Source organism: Diplotaxodon limnothrissa, linkage group LG20 (assembly GCF_057381915.1).
Source record: "Diplotaxodon limnothrissa isolate DT_005_m linkage group LG20, D_limnothrissa_male_GT1.1, whole genome shotgun sequence".
In the NCBI taxonomy this organism is placed as follows: Eukaryota; Metazoa; Chordata; class Actinopteri; order Cichliformes; family Cichlidae; genus Diplotaxodon; species Diplotaxodon limnothrissa.
Window position 1 is genome coordinate 1,446,066 of NC_140615.1, and position 18,841 is coordinate 1,464,906.

Genomic DNA, 18,841 nt, shown 5'->3' on the forward strand with positions numbered 1-18,841 from the left:
GCAGAGTCCTGGCCTGCCATTAATGGCCATGCCATGCTTGTGAATATTCATAGTGTTTTGGAACATGTCCTCGCATTCAGAGCAAAACAGAGTGGAGCACTGTGACAGGTCTGCTCACTGACAATGAAATGCATTTCATTGGAGTATAAACAACCCAGCAGTGTGGCTGTCCATCAAAGTAGTCTCACAGGACTCTCATTTAGACCATGGGGAAATTATATCATAATCTGGATTGGATCAACACTGAATTTCTCCTTCTGAATATTACTTGTTTTATTTAGTCTTTATTATATAATACTTAAACAGACAATGTTTTGATTGAATGCAGAATGCCAGTCATGAGACAAACTCAGATTGAAGCAGTAAATACATGAATGTGCATTATTACCACATTCAATCACAGAGACAGAGAGAGAGAGAGATGGCAAATCCAATGGCAGTATTAAAAAAAGTCTAATAATAAATGTGATGTGGTGTGTGTGTGCATAGCAGTAAGCAATAAAGATTAGATGTATCCACTCAGATGGGTGTACACAGAAACGGCACCCATATCTTTTTCACAATCAAACTTCTTTTAGATTTTACTGTTTGCAGAAAGAATATTCTGCTTCTTTCAGGGTTAAATGCACAACTTGATTTAACAGATAACTGCTGTGTTTGTCTGCATGTTGCGCATAGCAGGTGTAGAGTTTTTTTCTCTTTTAACTAAACAGCTGCATGATGTGGCTGAAAACAGTATTTTGTGAATATCAAAGCAAACAATAACAGCTAACAGCTGACAGCTAAACATCGACTGAAACCCAGTGTAAAGCTGTTCAAATACTTGTTTTTAGATTTGATATGCTGTTGTAAAATTCTCAGTAAAGTTCAGGTTAAAAGTCAGAAACCTTGATGTCTTTTTTATATGCTCACTTTGGAACCAACGAAGGTGTGTTAGGGGCAACAGCAGACAGGGAAGGCTGCATAATGGTTTTTATCCAGTATTACATTTAAAATTCAGTATTTCAGCATTTAAAAAGATAATTAAAACAAAGGCAACATTTCACAACAAAATTAGGTTAACTAAGAAAAACCTCATTCATATAAATCATGAGCAACAGCCACCAACTAGGCAATGCTCCAACGTACACATAAGAGGAGTAAAGAGTATAAAACACTGACTGCGAAATGTAGGTAGATGAAATAGAAAATGACACATAATGAAGTTCCAGAATCTGAAACTTGTGCTTAACTTATTTTTCCACCACAGACGAGCCATCTTTTACTCGTCTCTATTTACCTCACTTTATATAAGTGAGGTAAATTTGCTATTTGCTCCCTTTCAACATGCAAAATAACCTACAAACTGTGTGTGTGTGTGTGTGTGTGTGTGTGTGTGTGTGTTCCTTTATAGTAACTGATGCCGTTGGGCTTTTTACCTCTTAGGAAGAAAGATCCACTTGGGGTTAATAATTAAATTATAGTAAGAACACTTTTATCATATATTTGGGTATGGTAACAGGTAGTACAGGTTAGAAATAGGGAGTCAGTGCTGGTGGTGTGCTTAACACTCATCTCAGAGAGTGAGACTGAGGAATGGAGAAGTATACCAGTACTGTTTTTCAAGAGGGTTTATAGCATGAAGATATAAGAAAGAGTTGATAAACCTAAGATAGGAAGTGAGGTCAATAATCAATGAGTAGCACTGTTTCATGCTGAGAAAGAGCTCCAGGCATGTGATGTTTGCTTTGAGCATTTTGAGTTGGAAGTATAGAGAAGGTCAGAAGATGTTGCACTGTGACTTTGTGACACATGATAGGATGCAGAGAGAGAAACTGATACCGAATGAGGAAGTCAGGATTATCAGAGAATACAATACACACGAAAGGGGAAGAAGAGGGTGCAAGCAGTGTGGAGTGGACCGAAATGAGTGTCAGGAACGATTTGTGATGGAAGGATAGCAGCAAGAGTGAAAGGGATGGTTCATAAGAGAATAACGAGACCTGCTATGGTGTATGGTTTGGGAACCGTGGCACTTACAAAGAACAGGAACCCGAGTTGGAGGTGGCAGATTTGAAGATGTTAAGATTTTTATTTGTAGTGAGGAGGGACAGGATTGGAAATGAGTGCATCACTGGGACAGCCCGGCTTGAGCAGTTTGGAGACAAAGTTAGAAAGATAAGGCTGAGATGGTTTGAGCCTGTGCAGAGGAGGGATAGAGGATATTATGGAGAAAGGATGTTGAAGATGGAGCTGCCAGGCATAAGGGAAGGAGAAGATCAGTGACATACTGAAGGAGGGCTGGTGTAACAGAGAAGGATGCTAGAGATAGGGTGAGATGGAGGCAAAAGGATAAGGTTGGACAAGTAATGTCCTATTTCAAGTGTAACAATTACTTTCAAATTCACCAGAGTCCATTGATCCATTATAATGATATTCAGGTTTATGAATATATCTCAGTATTTGCATATCCTCAATGCCAGCTCAAAGAAATTCAGTTTTGATGAAAGGCCTTCAAATGCTTGCACAGCACAAACCATATGTTTTAAGGATCAAAGCAGCTGTCACAGTTTCTTTTTTTGACTCAGTGTGATAATCGGTGTTGCATTCATGATCATTAAATTGTTTGCATGTTTGTATAAATGCTAGTTTTGCCTCCGACAATTCAGTTGTTTGTTCTCTAAGACGGTGATGCGGTTTATCAAAAGTTGGGTGACTTAACTGTCTACCACTTTGTTGAACAAAAAATATGTGCAGAACACAGAGCGGCATACGAGCATATGTGTGCCAAGGGAGATGTTGGGCTGGCATGTGTGTTGTGTCAATGATTTTGAAAATGAAACAGCAGCAGAGAACTACAGCGCAGGCACTTTTGCCTGAGGGTCATTAATATTATATCCAATACCCATAAAGTTCAACTGTCCTCTCAATCTACCTGCAGGCTTAAGAAATGACACAAAAAGACCATCCAATATCTGACACAAGTACAGTGGACCCAAATCAAAACTACCTCTAAGAGGAGTTTGGGAAATATAGGACCTTGTGCATGTGTCTCTTGCGGACTTTAAAAATGACTAATGTGCAATGAAACACATGCGACTTAATATGAAAACGTTGGAAACAATATAAAACATGGATCCCACAGCATACTCTAAAGTGAATAAAGTCTCATTTAAAATGAATGAAACAGAGGAAAAATGGCCTCGGTCAATAAAAGCAGATGACAGTCCTTAGGTTGATTTACAGCTTTAGAGAGAGGCAGTGCCGAACTCAAAGAAGTTTTTCATCAAGATACTAGCTTCCAGCCACCATAGACCACGAGTCAACCGGCAAAGTAGTGAGCAACTTTATCAAATATTAACGCATTTCAAGTCTTATTTGTCAATGTGGCAGAAATTCAGCCATGACAATGCAGAATGCAAAGAAGTAAGATTGGCTTCATGGCTCACAGGCCTAGTCTGAAAAGTTATTTAATACAGTGTATACACACATACAGAGTTCATACTGTAAATGTATATGGAAGTGTAGTGTGCATACATATACTATAAAATACATAAGAAAGAGAATAAGACATGTGCAGAGAGTGCACACAGCTGACAGTTGTCATTTACCAGCACACAGTGTGAGATGAGATGAACTCTGACACATTATGGATTGAGCTGGCAAATCTCTCCCCATAGGATGAAGCAGCTGCTTCCACGCAGACCTGAGGTAGGTGGGAAGCAGAACAGCGAGGGTCATCTCACTCGTCTGAGACGCACATTACATATTTTTGTCTTTTGTCCCAAGTTCTATGCTTCAGCAGAATGTCTATTAAAGGTATGTGCAGTAAAGCTGCTGGCATTTACTTCCACAAATATCCTCCTGCAGTAGATATAGAAGTAGACGTAAAAACAAAAAGAAAAACATGGGGCTATATTTCACTGCAGTCTACAGATCTTGTGTTAAGTAACCATCCTGGTGAATTTCTATCAATGTGCAGCCCCTGAAGGTGGTGCTATGATTGCAGCTCTTTCCTCCTATCTAACTAATTACCTGAGTTACTGCTAAAGCAAACATCGAAACACCATTTAGTCATGCACTCGTGTGTGGAAAGGTATATAAATATACAGTGACTGTGCAGTGTTTCATTTTAGATTTCCAGGCAGTGTTTATCATAACAGTGTGCTTTTGTACTTGCTATGGTCCCTCACACATCTATATTCAATGACAGGGTATAATTGTACCTCACTGGTGCTACTGCTGTGTTGAGTGAACACACTAATTGCTGAACTGAGCTCACAGCCATCATTGTGGCATACTGCAACTCCCATACAACCAAGCAAGACAGAAACAGTTATTGTACAGTTGTGTCTGCCTCGGGTGGAGTAGAAATAAATTCAGTGACTTGGAAAAAATGACTTGAGCAGGTACAATGTGTACAAGATGCAGTCCATTGACATTAGTTTTTGTATTGGTTTTCAGCAAGTCAAATCATCTGCAGACCGAAAGTGCAAGTGTTCCTCTCTTTGGAATAACTGTGTACACTGTGATGCTTCACCGCAGGTCCTAATATGTTATGATACAGTAGTTCAAATATGGCTCAAATCTTTCGGGGAGTGTTTATTACATTCGCCATGTTTGCATTTGACAGTCACAGAGCAAGGCCATTATAGCCTGAATTTGATCCACCTATTGCAGTAGTGTTGTGACTGAATCCAGCGCTATCTGCACCTCTCCCTGCTTATTACCCTAAATTAATAAGTTTTCCATTCCCCTTCAGTGTCTCACCCCCCCACCTTTCCATTAATCACAGAGAGAAAAGGATTGAAAGTCCGGTGTCCATCAGCACTGAAATCCAGCTTCTTGGTGGAGAAATAACCTCTCTTTTGTTCTGGCATTTATCATTTATTGATGACAGTAATTGTTTCTGGCACCAGTGAACACCAGTGAACACAGCAGCCCAGACACTGGATATTAAATCACTTTATCACCATGAATGGAGGCTACAGTTTCACTGTTTGAAACTGTTACTACAGTTTCAAAAAAGTATTCTGATTCTGATTCTGGCTTCAGACATCATGTGGCACTTTACTTTCTGGCACATCTCATTGTCATTTAGGAAGTGAGTTTATCATGCAAAGGAAAGTTTTTACAATGTCTTGTTTATTCTCTTGTTTCTGTGAGTTGCACTTCTTCTACGAATGGATCTGAACGTCCTCCCTTCCTGTGGCAGTTGACACGTGTGTGAGCTGTACATCTGCTATACTAGGATGAGCAGAATATTACACATGTCGTTTGCTCTACAGAAGCAGATGGGAAGAGCCCGCTGAACCAGCACTGTGCTTAATTATTTCTGATGCCACTAAGTAGGCTGAAAACAAACATAATTGCCTGTTTGATGGGCAGTTCAACATATATATAAAAAAATAAAATAAAATTCCCCTCTCGCCCCTGTGGGCAGTTTATCCTTCAAGCTCGGGTCCTCTACCAGAGGCCTGGGAGCTTGAGGGTCCTGCGCAGTATCTTTGTCAGGGTCCTGGGACTGGGCGACCCAGGACCCCTGGGCAGTCATGGACCTGTGTTATTGTTGTGTATTTTGGTGTTGCTTCCCCTTCTCTGTGCTTGTGTATATATGTGTGTGTGTGTGTGTGTGGGTGGCTGAGCACTTGTTTATAGGCGGCGTCAGGCCTGGAGGGTGTGGCCCTGCAAGGGGACTGGCCACACCCGAAGCCACACACCTGCTGCTGATCAGGCCTCGTCGGGGGAGCTACTTAAGAAAGTCTTGGAGCTCCCACCGACGCGGGATCATTGCTTGGGACTCCACGTTAGTTACCCAGTTTAGGTTTTGGTCGTGTAGTGTATGCCTGCCATTGTTCAGTGTCCTGACTACTGCCGCTATTGTTTCCCGCAGGAGGAGCGTGGAAGGCTTAAGGAGCAGCGAGCACCGGGAGTGCAGACACGGGAGCAGAGAGCACTTGGAGGACACGACACGGGAGTCTGGGGAAAAACACGGGGATTTATTGTTGTTTGATATCACCCTCTGTAAATAAACGCACTGCTTGAACTTTGAGCTCCGCGCCTGGGTCCTCCTTCCCCACATCCCCACGGTCTGCCAGCCAGACCGTGACAGAATGATCCCGCCACTTATGGACCCAGCGGTCTCCGAGGAGAGGCTCAGGAGGGAAATTATGGACAAAGTGTACCGCATGTGTGACTTATGGTGGGAGAAGCCTGCGGAAGGTTTGCGTCACGCCGTGGAGAGGCGGCTGCAGGAGATGCTTTTTAAATTCCCCTGGCTGGTGGACTCCCTTAATGCGGTGGTCCTGGACTTCCTACTTTCCACCCTCCACCTCCACTCTCCTCCTCAGGCTGCCCACCAGCTCGGACAGCTGGTGGATTCACTGCCTGAGACGCCGGCCCCGACGCCGACACGGAAACGACGTTCGCGCCGCCAGCGTTCCTCACCGCAGCTAAATCCACAGACATCTCAACAGCCGGCTGTGGTGAGTCATATGGACAATTCATCGTATTAGATTATTCTGTTATTATATGTTACCTTATATATGTAATCAAAGTAGTTGAATTAGAATACTGCTGTAGATCACATTATACCCTTTAATATAGAGTGTGTGAGCTGTATGTAGTTTAGTTCTCATTATACTTTTGAGTTAACAGAACATATTCACATATTAGTTCATTAGATAAATGTGCATCACTCTGTATCCTTGATCTGCTGGGAATGTGTTACACTGTTTTCTTGACATGCTTAATTGTTGAATCATGAAGAGAAGGTTGTAAGCAGGAGACTCTGTGTCTAAAGACAGGGGAGATAGACAGACCACATTCCACACCCCCACCTTACAGAAAGCAGAGAAACAACTGCCGAGGTCATAACTTAGGCGCTGTAACAGAGAAAAAATGTGATGTTTTGGCTTTTACGACTAGCTGGGGGCCAATAGAGACTATAAAAAGCTGAGCAACCCGTCACCATTTTGAGACATGTGCCTGACCCTCTGGTAGCATCTCTCCCGTCCGGACGTTGTAATGCTCTGACTGTTGAATTGTATGGAAATAAATGATTGTTGATTGAGCATTTATACACCGAGTATTGTCCCTCCTTCAGCCCAAAGATTCAAAGAATTGGGAGAATTCAACAACTTGGTGCCGTGACCCGGATCTTTGGTGTGCTGAGGAGGTGCAGATTTGACCTTTGGTGAGATCGTGAGGCGAGGTGAACAGAGGACCGGTCCAAAAATAAAAAGGTAAGCACAGCCTGTTGTATTATAAATACCAAATGTGCATATTGGGCTTTCCAAATTAATCTGTTCACTGAGTCACATGTATTTTCACAGTAAATTTGTCGGTGTCTGGTTTTTGGCGCAAGATACTAACAACATAAGTTGAGGCTGAATTCCAGTGTGTTAAATAAACTGCTTCTACCGAGAAACTAATAAGACACTACGTTGAGCTAGTTGCAGTAAACTGCTTCTACCGAGAAACTAATAAGATACTACGTTGAGCTAGTTGCAGCCACTTTACCTTCCACATTTAATTTTGTCTAATACTGGCTTCTGTAGCAATAATACATTAGAATTTCTTCTGAAGACGCGGCCATTAGTCCAGTACATTGAAGTCGAGGTTTGTTTATTTTGTTTATGGTGTCAGTGACGTCCTGGCTTTTGCCGGCTATGAAATAGAAGTTGATTTAAGGAAAAGCAGATGCTGGCTTCACGGTGCAGTTGAACGCTGGCAACGCGAGAGCGAAACACGTCCGTAGGTTTGGTTTATGATACGGCGTGTTCCGGTGGTGCGGCCGTGAAGTGCAGTAGTGGTTGGTGCTAGTTTTAGTACATTGGATAGAGGTTTTGACGGTGGTTTGTGGCGTCAGTCGAGTTTTAAGGGCTGCGGTCATAATACAAAGTAAAATTTTAAGTACATAGAGCAAAACCTGGTTTATGATGTCAGGTATAACTTCGGGGATGCAAGCATCACTTTTATGATGCGACTTTGCCCCGTTGTGGCGGTCATAAGCGCAGAGAAAGGGGTATTTTGGTCTATGGTGCAGTGTGCTTTAAGAAGATCTAACAGTTGAGCTCAGAAGTTTCTGTGTAATCTTCCACTGATGAGGAACACTCTCTGTGTGTCTCACTGATGGTGTAACGCGCTGTGTGTGTAAGGCGCGCTCTGGCTATGTGTGAGGCACGCTGAGTGTGTTTCTGTGTGTGAAGTCTGAACACAGTGACAGTGACGGTTGATGTGTTTGATTAGGAGGACACTAGAGCAAAGACACATTTTAGGATCAAAGGTTGATGCCTAGTGTACCTGTGGAACATTTTGCACTAGGAGTGGCGACCCTCCTGTTCGTGGACGCGCGGCCAGGACCGGCGGCGTCCGGATGCCGAGGTGGTGACTTGGGGAGGTGAGGGCCCCCGCATAGCTACGGAAATAACACTGGAACGGCCGTGTAATCACGGGTTCACATTTATTTCCGGACTAGAACAAGACACATTTTGCGAACAAAGGTTGAGTCTAGATTAGTAAAGAAATATAAAAAGGTTGAATTCCTCGTTTCAGTGGTTGAAATTGTTGTGTGCCTGTCCCCTGACGAGTGTGAAATTAAATAAAGAGGGAATTTGGAGCCACATAGAGATAGACGGGCATAATTGGGTGTATTACTCTGTGGTGTAATAAAAATAAAAAGGAGAGATCGTAAGAGGTGTGCAGTGGAGAATTATGGAGGAGTACAGAGAGGAATGTGTTGGGAGACTGGCGTACAGTTTACGCTGTCAAGGTAGGCGGGTTGCCTGCTTATCTGTTTAACATGTGATGAAAATGAAATTAAATAAATCTCTTAGTGTGTTAATACAGGAAGCTGCGGACCTGGACCAACTGCCCCCACAAGCACAGCGGCCGAAGCAAAATTATAGGTAATGGGAACCACACCCAGCACGAATCAGCAGCTGTGAAAAAGACAGCAGCAAGGAGAGAATTAGAGGAGAAATTAAGAGAAGTTTTAACACATAAAATTGGGGCCAACAGACTTGTGGAGGTTGGGAAGGCGTCCGGAGCATCACAACAAAAAGGTGAAACAAAAACACACAAGCAGAGAAATCTGAGAGAAAGGCTCCTTTTAAGGTAACGCCTAGTTTGAGAAAAGATAAAATTAACCTGCTTTTATACAAATGCACATACACGCAATGAAGAAACAGCTTACACTCATGAACACGTGAAGATTTTCCAGCAAGGTTAAAGAAAAATTAACATACTTAAATGATGAAGTCTATACATTACTGACAAAGAAACCCTCTGGGTTGCAGGACAACAATTTAACTAAAAAAAAAAAAAAAAAAAAGGAACACTGGTCTAACCAACCAGGCAAGACGCAACAAATTTAGTGGTAAAAAGAGTCAAATTGTGACATGTTTTCTGTTGATTGATTAATAAAAGTGATTACTGAATGAAAGAAAGTTCCTTTTTTGGGCTTTTAAACATGATCTTAAGAATTTTAACATATACCGGTGTTGTCCTGTCAACTTGGTGGGTTAGGAGTTGATTATATCGGGAGATAAAAAACAAAAAAAGGGGGAGAGAAGGCTGACACAGGGCCTGGCCCCATTGTCTCCCCTCTGAATAACACAGCCAACACAACATCATTTTCCTGTTCGTTTGTTTTTGTTTTTTGTTTGTTTTTGTTTTGTTTTGTTTTTGTTTTTTCTATACATATTTAATTACAGGCTGCTTTGCCGGCCCTGAAAGCCGAGGCTGACTGGACTCCTGCTCTCCCCCATACGTGACACTGACCAAATGCTGCAACAGCTGGACCCACAACAACGACCTGAGAATGTCAACAGACCTGCAGGAATGTGATCTCATGCAGCAGAGACGGAGAGCACTAAACCTAAGGCCCGTTTCACTACACGGGGGAAAATTCCCAGACTGCGTCAGCTGACAGAGCTGTGACGAGACGCCCGCCAAGCCCGAATGAAAAGTAAGGCCGAGCGAAAGAATGCTGACCTTGATAACTTTGCATTCACACTGTGCAGGACAGTGATGGACCAACACGGATGATCGGGTGGCGAAAAAGGGCGTGACCGAGACAAGAGGAGTAACTGAGGACAGAAGGCACCTCAGAATGGACAAAAACACAGAAGAAGATGCAGGTTTCACCTGCGGTGAACATCGACACTGGAGAAAGGACTGCCCCAATTGGGGTCAGAACCAGGACGGACTGAATTTTGAGCAGCAGCAGCAGCAATGGTCGCAAACAAACTGAAAAGGAGGGGGGCAGGACCCCAGGGCATGCTTCAGGCCGTGGTTTACCCAGAACACCAGAACAGGAAAGTGATGAACACACACACACACACACACACACACACACACGTCTCCAAACACACAGATTCAGAATAAAGTGAAATACACACATGAACACGTGCACTCGTTGAGTGAGTGAGAAATGACACACACACACACACACACACACACACACACACACACACACACACACACGGGAATGCTGATTCACTGAGAAGTGATGCACACACATACACACGCTTGTGCAATGAAGAGTGATCCACACGCACACACACATACACGCTGATGCAATGAAGAATGCTTTGCTTATGCTGATATGCAAAATGCTGCACACAAACATCCCAATGCATAATTTTTATGAGGAGCCATTGATTACTTAGAATGTGTTATATGTCACCCAGAGGGCATTTATGTAGATTTTAGGAATAAGGTCTAAAAAAAGTTTGGTTATGAAAACAATGTCTGTGCGTGATGTCTGTTTATGGCTCAAGGCCTTGACTGAATTCTTTGCTGTGCTTCACACAGCCCTGATGAGGAACATTGGCACAGAGTGAAATTGATGAATTAATAGTGTAAGGTTAGGTTGGAGTACGGCATTTTCTGTGATTGAGTTTTAATTCAAGGAGGAACAAAAGGTGTTACGGCACCTGAGGTTCTCATTCCCACACAATATTGTCCCGGCAGGAAGCAAAATGTTCCTGTGAATTTCTGGTTGATTGTTTGGTTTTGTTTAGCGCTAGCTTGATTTTATCAGTGAGCTTTGGCTTGTGTTCTTTCTCGTAAGCGAGAGAGGGATAGTTTTATGCTTGGACATGTCTGCAACGGGCCCTAGTTTGTGTTATTTTAGTAGTATTTTGTTGGTTATGTCTGTTTTCGTTTTTGTTACAGTGCACTGGAGAAAAAATATCTGAGAGGTGTGATCCACCGGTGGTGATATGTTGATATTTTGTGAGTTCATGATTTAACAATCAGCTCTTTAAACCAGGCCTGAAAGATTGAAATTTAAAGCGCTATGAAATATTATTACTGTAAACAGTTGCAAAGTGTGCTTCTCCATGATTGTAATTGGCTTGGGAGAAATTCACTTATAGGGAACACTGATCTAAAAGGATTGCACCGAGTCAATCCGGCCCAAAAAACAACAAGGAATTGTTTTCCTTTAAAATGATGACGTCATCTTGCTGGTGATGGAGGCTCGAATAGGTTGCGCGGGAGACTCCATTATCAGCAACATCTGGTATGAATGTGTATGGAGGTATGCATGTGAATGGACTGTGATGGACTGACGACTAAAAGTTTTGACTGACTTGATACTGAGACAATGACTGCACCCACTTTAGGATTAGTAAATGCCAATAAACAATTCACCCAGCCGACAAGAGAAGGGTGGATGCTTCGCTTTGTTTTGTTTTTGATAGGTTTGTAGCTTGAACCTATTCACTGGAACGTTAAGACAATATAATTACACTGCAAGCAAGACGCAAGTAGGCAAACTTCTTCATGGTACTCGTGCACGGGAGAGAACCAGACAGAGCGCCGTTCCTTCGCTTGACCCCAGTAGCTCTCTCCGTTCTCCCGTATCACTGTCCTTTTATTGAGGTTACATGAATATGCATAAGTTCATTAACATATGACGTCTACATACACAAAGAGTACCTTGCCTGTGTGTGTGTGTGTGTGTGTGTGTGTGTGTGTGTGTGTGTGTGTGTGTGTGTGTGTGTGTGTGGACTGCTGATCAAAGGGTCAAACATCCTTGGTCAGGAAGAGGGTAGCCTCCCCCTCACCCTAGATGGTTCATCCTAGATAACACGGTGAGGAAGTCCTGCAGTTCATCTAAACAAAGAGCACTTAGACTAGAACAGACGCAACTACGTTAATCCTACCATAAAATAATAAGACACGGTATGACCTCTCATGCTCCCAAAGTGCTGTCTAATACACACAAAGTTTGCAGACTATCAAGGATCAAAACCTCTACCAATCTACAACTAATTACAAAACTCTAAGCATATATAAGTAAATATTTCTAAGCATAAATGACAATCAACAATACAAATCTAACATTTCCCCCCTTTTTGACCTTTATGCCTGAAAAGTTCCCAGGTATGAATACCTCATGTCTGACAGTTTCAATGCAAACCTTTTTATACTCAGCATATGTCAAATCACCCTAAATTACTGAAAAGGTACACAGTTCAACAAATGTATTAGCAGTTATCCCATTCATTGAGCTCATCTCATGGCAAACTGCATCTTACGAGCAAACAAAGAAATTGTTAATTTAATAGTGAAAATAAAAAAGTAACATTTTCAAAAACATCTCAGCTTGGTAATGCTTCCTCCAGGTGTGCACATCACATGTCTCTCTGCAGAGTGGTTTGAGTTCTGCAGGGCGTCATGAATGTCTCTTCCAGTTGTTTCCATCATTGTCCATAGGACCAGAGTCCAAATGTATGTAGAATAAACATTCAAACATACCAGTTGGTTTTGTTGTTTGTCAACATGGTTCTCAGCTATTTCCAAAGCTGCAGACCTCTCAGCACTCTAGTTTTATGGCCTCCCATTACCTCACTTCAGGCCTTCGTCCTGTGAGGGGGATATTTATGACTCCTTCATTGTCCTTCATTGTCCATACTCTGCAGAAAACACCTCTGTGGAAAGGGTGCAGGGTTGTCTTACTGCTATTATGATCCCAGCAGCCTTCAGAGTGTCATCGTATGCACAGTACAGTGGCACAGCGTTAGGTGATGTTCATAGGAAACTGCTGTTATCACCACCATAGCTTCTGGTTCCTGTGCTTTTCACAGAATCATGATGTCATCCTCGAACTCCTTCTACGCTGTCGATGGAGCTTGGCACGCTCCTCATCCCCTGAGTGTTTATGTTCCAACGCTGCTGAAGGTTTAAGGCAGAGCACGTCGTACACCTTAGTCGTCTTCCTCAGCGTCAATATTGAATCTTTCATTGTATTTAAAATCTTGCTGTGGGAAGTCTCCTCTTGATTTCCTGGAAGCTTAGTAGCACAGCTCTCTGTGTGATGTCTGCTGTGCTGAAGATGATCTCTGATCCTCCTGAAGCCTCTCTCCCATCTTGTGGACGATCCTCTCCTCTATTTTGCAGGCAGTTAAAATGGTCCTTGCTGTGGCTCCAAGGTCTGATTTCATGATGGGCCCCAATCAGCTTGATCTTTGACCTCAACCACTGCCTGGTCCTGTCAGCTATGCGCTTCTCACTGGGCCTCTGAAGATTTCTCAGGAGATTACTGCTGCACCTGTATTTCCTTGCTAGGAAGACAAACTATTTGGAGAGTATGTCAACAATCATCAAACCACATTCTTTAGTTCAGTGAACTTCACTTATAGGCCATCAAAGCCTCATCTGAACATGGGTGCACCACTTGCATAGGTTTAATATTTGTAAATAAAACGGCTAATCACACAAATCACTGCAACAATAATAAAAAACATTGTTTAATGTTAATCCTTGGACCCCTCCTCTTGACGCATGGACACACCCATGCGTCAACTCACCAAACCTGGATTCCAGTCTTAAAGAAAAAGATTAGCTAGATCATATCCCAGGCAACATCAGGGCATCTCCTCCCCTGGAGCAGCACCACCCTGGACCCATAATCCTGCAATGAAAATGTTATTGTGCTTTGCATATTAAGTTTGCTTAACACCTGGCTCTCCCAGGAGCCTGCATACACACCATCATGGCCTGGAAAACAAAATCTGGAAGTAAAATCAAACTCCATACCTGTAAACAATTGTATCATAAGGACAAGAAGCAGTCAACATCAGCAAGACAAGTGTCATGTGCAGGTTTTCTCAAATCAGTAAACTACAATTATTTTCATAAGTCGCCTCAGACATGGATCATCCCATGTACTCAGGCAACATTAATGTAATCGGTGACTGCTCTTAAGCAAAGTCACTCCACTTATATATTACTATGGGCTCAAAAGTGGCCAGCTAATGAGCCCATATCAAACTATCCCAGAAACACTGTATCTCTTATTTGTTTTACTCATGTCACTTGTCCGTTTCAGCTGAATCTTCCACAGCATTCTCAAAGAAACAAACATTAGCAAAACACATTGACTGTAGTCAGACAGAGGTCAGACACAGGTCAACAGGTTCCAGAGGTGCCATAAAAACACCATAAAGTTAGCCATCTATAGCTGTGGAAAGAAGTAACACCAGTTCTCAACACAGGAAATTTCACACATGTTATTCACATTATCAAAGTAACCTTCACATTTTCCCATCAACACAATGCAACAGCATCACCACTCACAACCTGTAAACACAGTTTTCCTCACACATAAACCCAGAAATCCTGTAGTAGGAAAAAACATCAACCAGTTGTCCTGGTATAAATCGCATCATCAATTCACATGAAGAACTGGCATGCTGTAAGAAAAGAAAATGCAAATATTAGCGCTTGCGCAGGCGTATGCATACTTTGTCACAGTTATCTCTGTGAGCAACTCAAGCCTATGAATAACACACCTGATAAATGCACAGACACAGAAAATGGCATTTAAAAGGTTAAATCATCACGCAACCTCGAGTGTTGCTGTCATCTTTCTGCTCCTGTAAAAGGAAACACATGGGTTCATCTGCACCTTTGTCAGGTGGGGGTTAGCTTCACACAATCATGTTCAGTCAGTCAGTCAGTTATTTTAAAAGTCTTACTCATTCACTCAGTGGTTCCTTCTTTTGCTAATTGTGGAAATTATCATCGCATTCGTTTCCACGCTCAGCAAAACGACGTTATTTCAAAAAGAAAAATAATTTAGACTGGATTTCCTCGTTGAATCCTTTTTGGGGGGGACTCTCATTTCCTAATTGTCCCAAATAAGTGGCTTCCTCCTGAACCCATTTTAAATGTGGAGAAACTCACTTGCAACAATTTTCTTGACGACGTGTAACGCTTTTAATTCCCGACTTGCAGATCTGCTCAAAGAAAAGAAATTCACAAGCAAAAATCAGTGCTTGTTCAAAAATGAAAAATAAAAAATAACAGAGATTATCAAACCAAACTCTCAGTGCACTGTGAAAGTATCAAAATAAAAAGGCCTTGTTAAGTCATGACACAAACTCCTCATCATCTTCACAACAGGAGAAGAATCATCAGCTAGATTCACTCCAAACCAACCATCAGCTGCACAACACACAACATAACCCTAATGTCATATTAGCTATGAGTTTAATCACCCGGTCTGTGCTCTTCACTCATTTAAGCCACAGATCTATTTTATTCAATTTTCCTTTTTCCCTTCATCATAAAACATGTGACATGCTGTCATGCACTTCACAAAAGACGTTTGTTCTGATGTATTCAGAGTTGTGTATCTAAATACAGGATTCACTCGCACATCAAAGCAGGAAACTCAGTGTTTTAGAGTCTCTACTCAACACACAACAAACATCCCATTCACTCGTGCTAGAATTCAGTCACCTTTCATTAATCTAAAACCGATCAACTAATTTGCATATCAGCTATTAACCCACTAAGTTGACAGGACGACAGAAAAGCATGTTCAAAATAGTATCACAAAAGACAATTTCCCTCATACAGTAAATTACATGTGCTGCCTCAATCAAGCAGGAAGCTTCTCCCAATTTACCATTTTAACAACTAAATTTATTGTCTGATCACTGGTTGGTCAAACCAGGATCTTTTTTCCCACAAAAGTTAAACTGTTGTCCTGCAACCTGGAGAGTCAATTTTTTGCATTGGATAAATTCAGTATTTAATAACAAGTGTCTGCTAAATTGACACTATTTTAACACTGATGAAAGATAACAAGCTAATTTTCATTACATGTGTTTGTGTTATTAGGCAGGTCTAATGCATGTCTGTGGAGCTGCATCTCCAGCAGAGCATGTTCTTAAAGCTGCCTTTCCTACACACTTCTCTGCTATTATTTAATCATTTCTTAACTAATGTGCTATGAGTCTTCATGAGTCATTTTGTGTTTGGAATTGTTAGTAGGGTTAATGCATGTTCTGCTTGTGTGTGTGTGATTTTGTATATGTTTCTATTTTCGCAATGTTTCAGACTCCGTCTCAATTTTCCAACTTAAGCAGTCAGTTTTCTTTTCCCCAGGTTTGCTAACCCAAATTTTGATTTCCCACATTAAATAATTCCTATGTGTTCTCACCTAGTCTTCTCACTCTGTTGTCCTCTCACTCTTTTGTCCTCTCCCACTTCAACAGTCCCGGCAGTTCTCCTTCAGCTTTGTCCTGTCTAGTAGCTGAAGTGCTGCTGCTGCCTTCTTGGGCGACTTCTTAGCAGCTGCTGCCGGTTTCTTGGCTTTGGCCGCGGCGGGCTTCTTGGCTTTGCTCTCAGTAGCCTTGTTCATCTTGAAGGATCCGGAGGTCCTGGTGCCCTTGGTCTGCACCAGAGTGCCCTTCGCCACCAGGCTCTTGATGGCGGTCTTGACACGGGCCTTGTTCTTGTCCACATCGTAGCCTCCGGCAGCCAGAGCCTTCTTGAGAGCGGCCACAGACAGGCCGTTGCGCTCCTTGGAAGCGACCACGGCTTTCACAATCAGCTCGCCCACGCTGAGGCCGACCTTCTTGGGCTTGGAAGTCATCGTCTTCTTCCTCTTGGCCTGAACCTCGGCGCAGGGCGTGTTTATGATGGAGCCTTTCCCACCACAGCGCTGGCACGTTGAACGCATCATGAAGGGTCCATTTCTTTCATGTCGCTAGCCGCATGTGGCTTGCCCGAGTCACTCAGTCCTGTTTGAGCATTTCAACATGCTGCCGCCGCAGACCCTGGCCTCAGATCCAGCAAGTTTAGCGCGCTGATCTCCAAAAAAGTCCCGAAGGCCAGAAAGACGTCAAATAAGTGTCTCGTGCTGAGAACTCAAACAAAAACTCCTCTTCACGCTGCCATCTTGCTCGCCCCTCCGTGAAATTCAACCAATCAGACAGGAAGATGGGTTTGCTTTCTTCTTCTGCTGCTGTTTATCCACATTGCTGCTGCTTTGCTGGGACTTTTTGTGCTCAGGACTTGCTGCTGTCTCTTTATCATGTTATTGCTTTGGAGCTGCATTCCTTATCTTCAGGGAGGAGTGAGCTCGCTTGTGAGGTTGAGAAACACATGGCACTGTAAATAAGTCAGCCAGAAACTTGGCCTGCATGTTTCCAATGATGTTAAACTATGACTTTCTTCCGACTGTTGCATGTGGAAAATTGATACAGGTCTGCTTTTCACCTGAAAGTGACAAACTAAGACATGTTCATTATTATCATCACTGCTTAATCAACACACATCTCTCTCTCTCTCTCTCTGTCTGTGTGAACAATCCTTTCTTAAAAGCAGAAAATGACATTGTAGTTGTTTTTCGGCTGATCAACACAAAACCTTTTTCCTATGATTATTTCTCTTCGTCTACAATGTAATTTGTCTCTTTTTCACTCTTTTTTTTTTTCTTCACAATAGCTGGTGGTCTGCAAAATCACCGCTCTCACTCACAATCAGAGGCAATCACTTTTGCACAGTGCACAAAAACACTGTGATGTCAGACACATTCACACTCACTTTTTCATCTGCATAAATAAACCATATGGCTGGAGATATGTGCCATGGTGATCCATAAGCATGATCACCAGTTTATTTAATTATTTTTAATCCAACAAAACAAATAAACAAAAACATGATGCTGATGCTACACACACACACACGAGTCAAGGTGCAGAAAAACTGCTCATGGAAACGCTGCACACTCTCTGTTTCCCTCTCTTTGAGTAGTTCTCAGACAGCTCTTGATCTGATAATGTGTAGCTTGCTCATCAGCTCAAAAACAAAAACAAAACTGCAACGCGACATCACACAGTAGTTGCATGCTCTGCCCACAGTGGCAAAGTCTTACACTTACATATTCAACACAGCTTCTCCATCATGTATTTTTAGATGTTTCATACAGGGTTGAGCATATTAGTTGTTTTCACAGATGTGCTCTATATCTCAACAATGGCTCATAATAAGACGACCGTCTTCCACACAGGTCAAGTGCCTCTATGCACTTCAGTAGTTTAAATATTTATCTATATCACTTCACCTCACATGTCATCGTACTGAATTTAAGCAACCACAAGCGTAATGTAGATGACTTTTAACAACTATCCACCTCAATTAAATCTATGGTCTGGCACACAGGCTGCTGTCGATCAGGGCAAGCTAAAGAATAAACATTGTGTCAGCAAGGGGTGGGGGGAAAGCCATTCACCAGAGCATATCTTAAGTGCTGCTGATGTGGGCTGGCCTTCTCCACAGCTCTCCAAGGCTGGTGTGTTTTCTGAAAACTTCTAACATTTGAATCTCTTCCATTTATAAGCCTGCGATTAACCGCACGGCTCAGGTCCGCGTGACTGCGCTCGCGTGAACCCGCGCAGCTGTGGAGCCGTCGCTCTCTCTCTTTTTTACATAAATACTTTGTGCTGCCAGGAGCAAAGTCCAGCACAAACGTCTGTCTCCCTCCGACTCACTCTTGGTTGCTTAGAAACCCATGATAACAACAACAGTCGGTGTCACAGACCACATGTTCTGC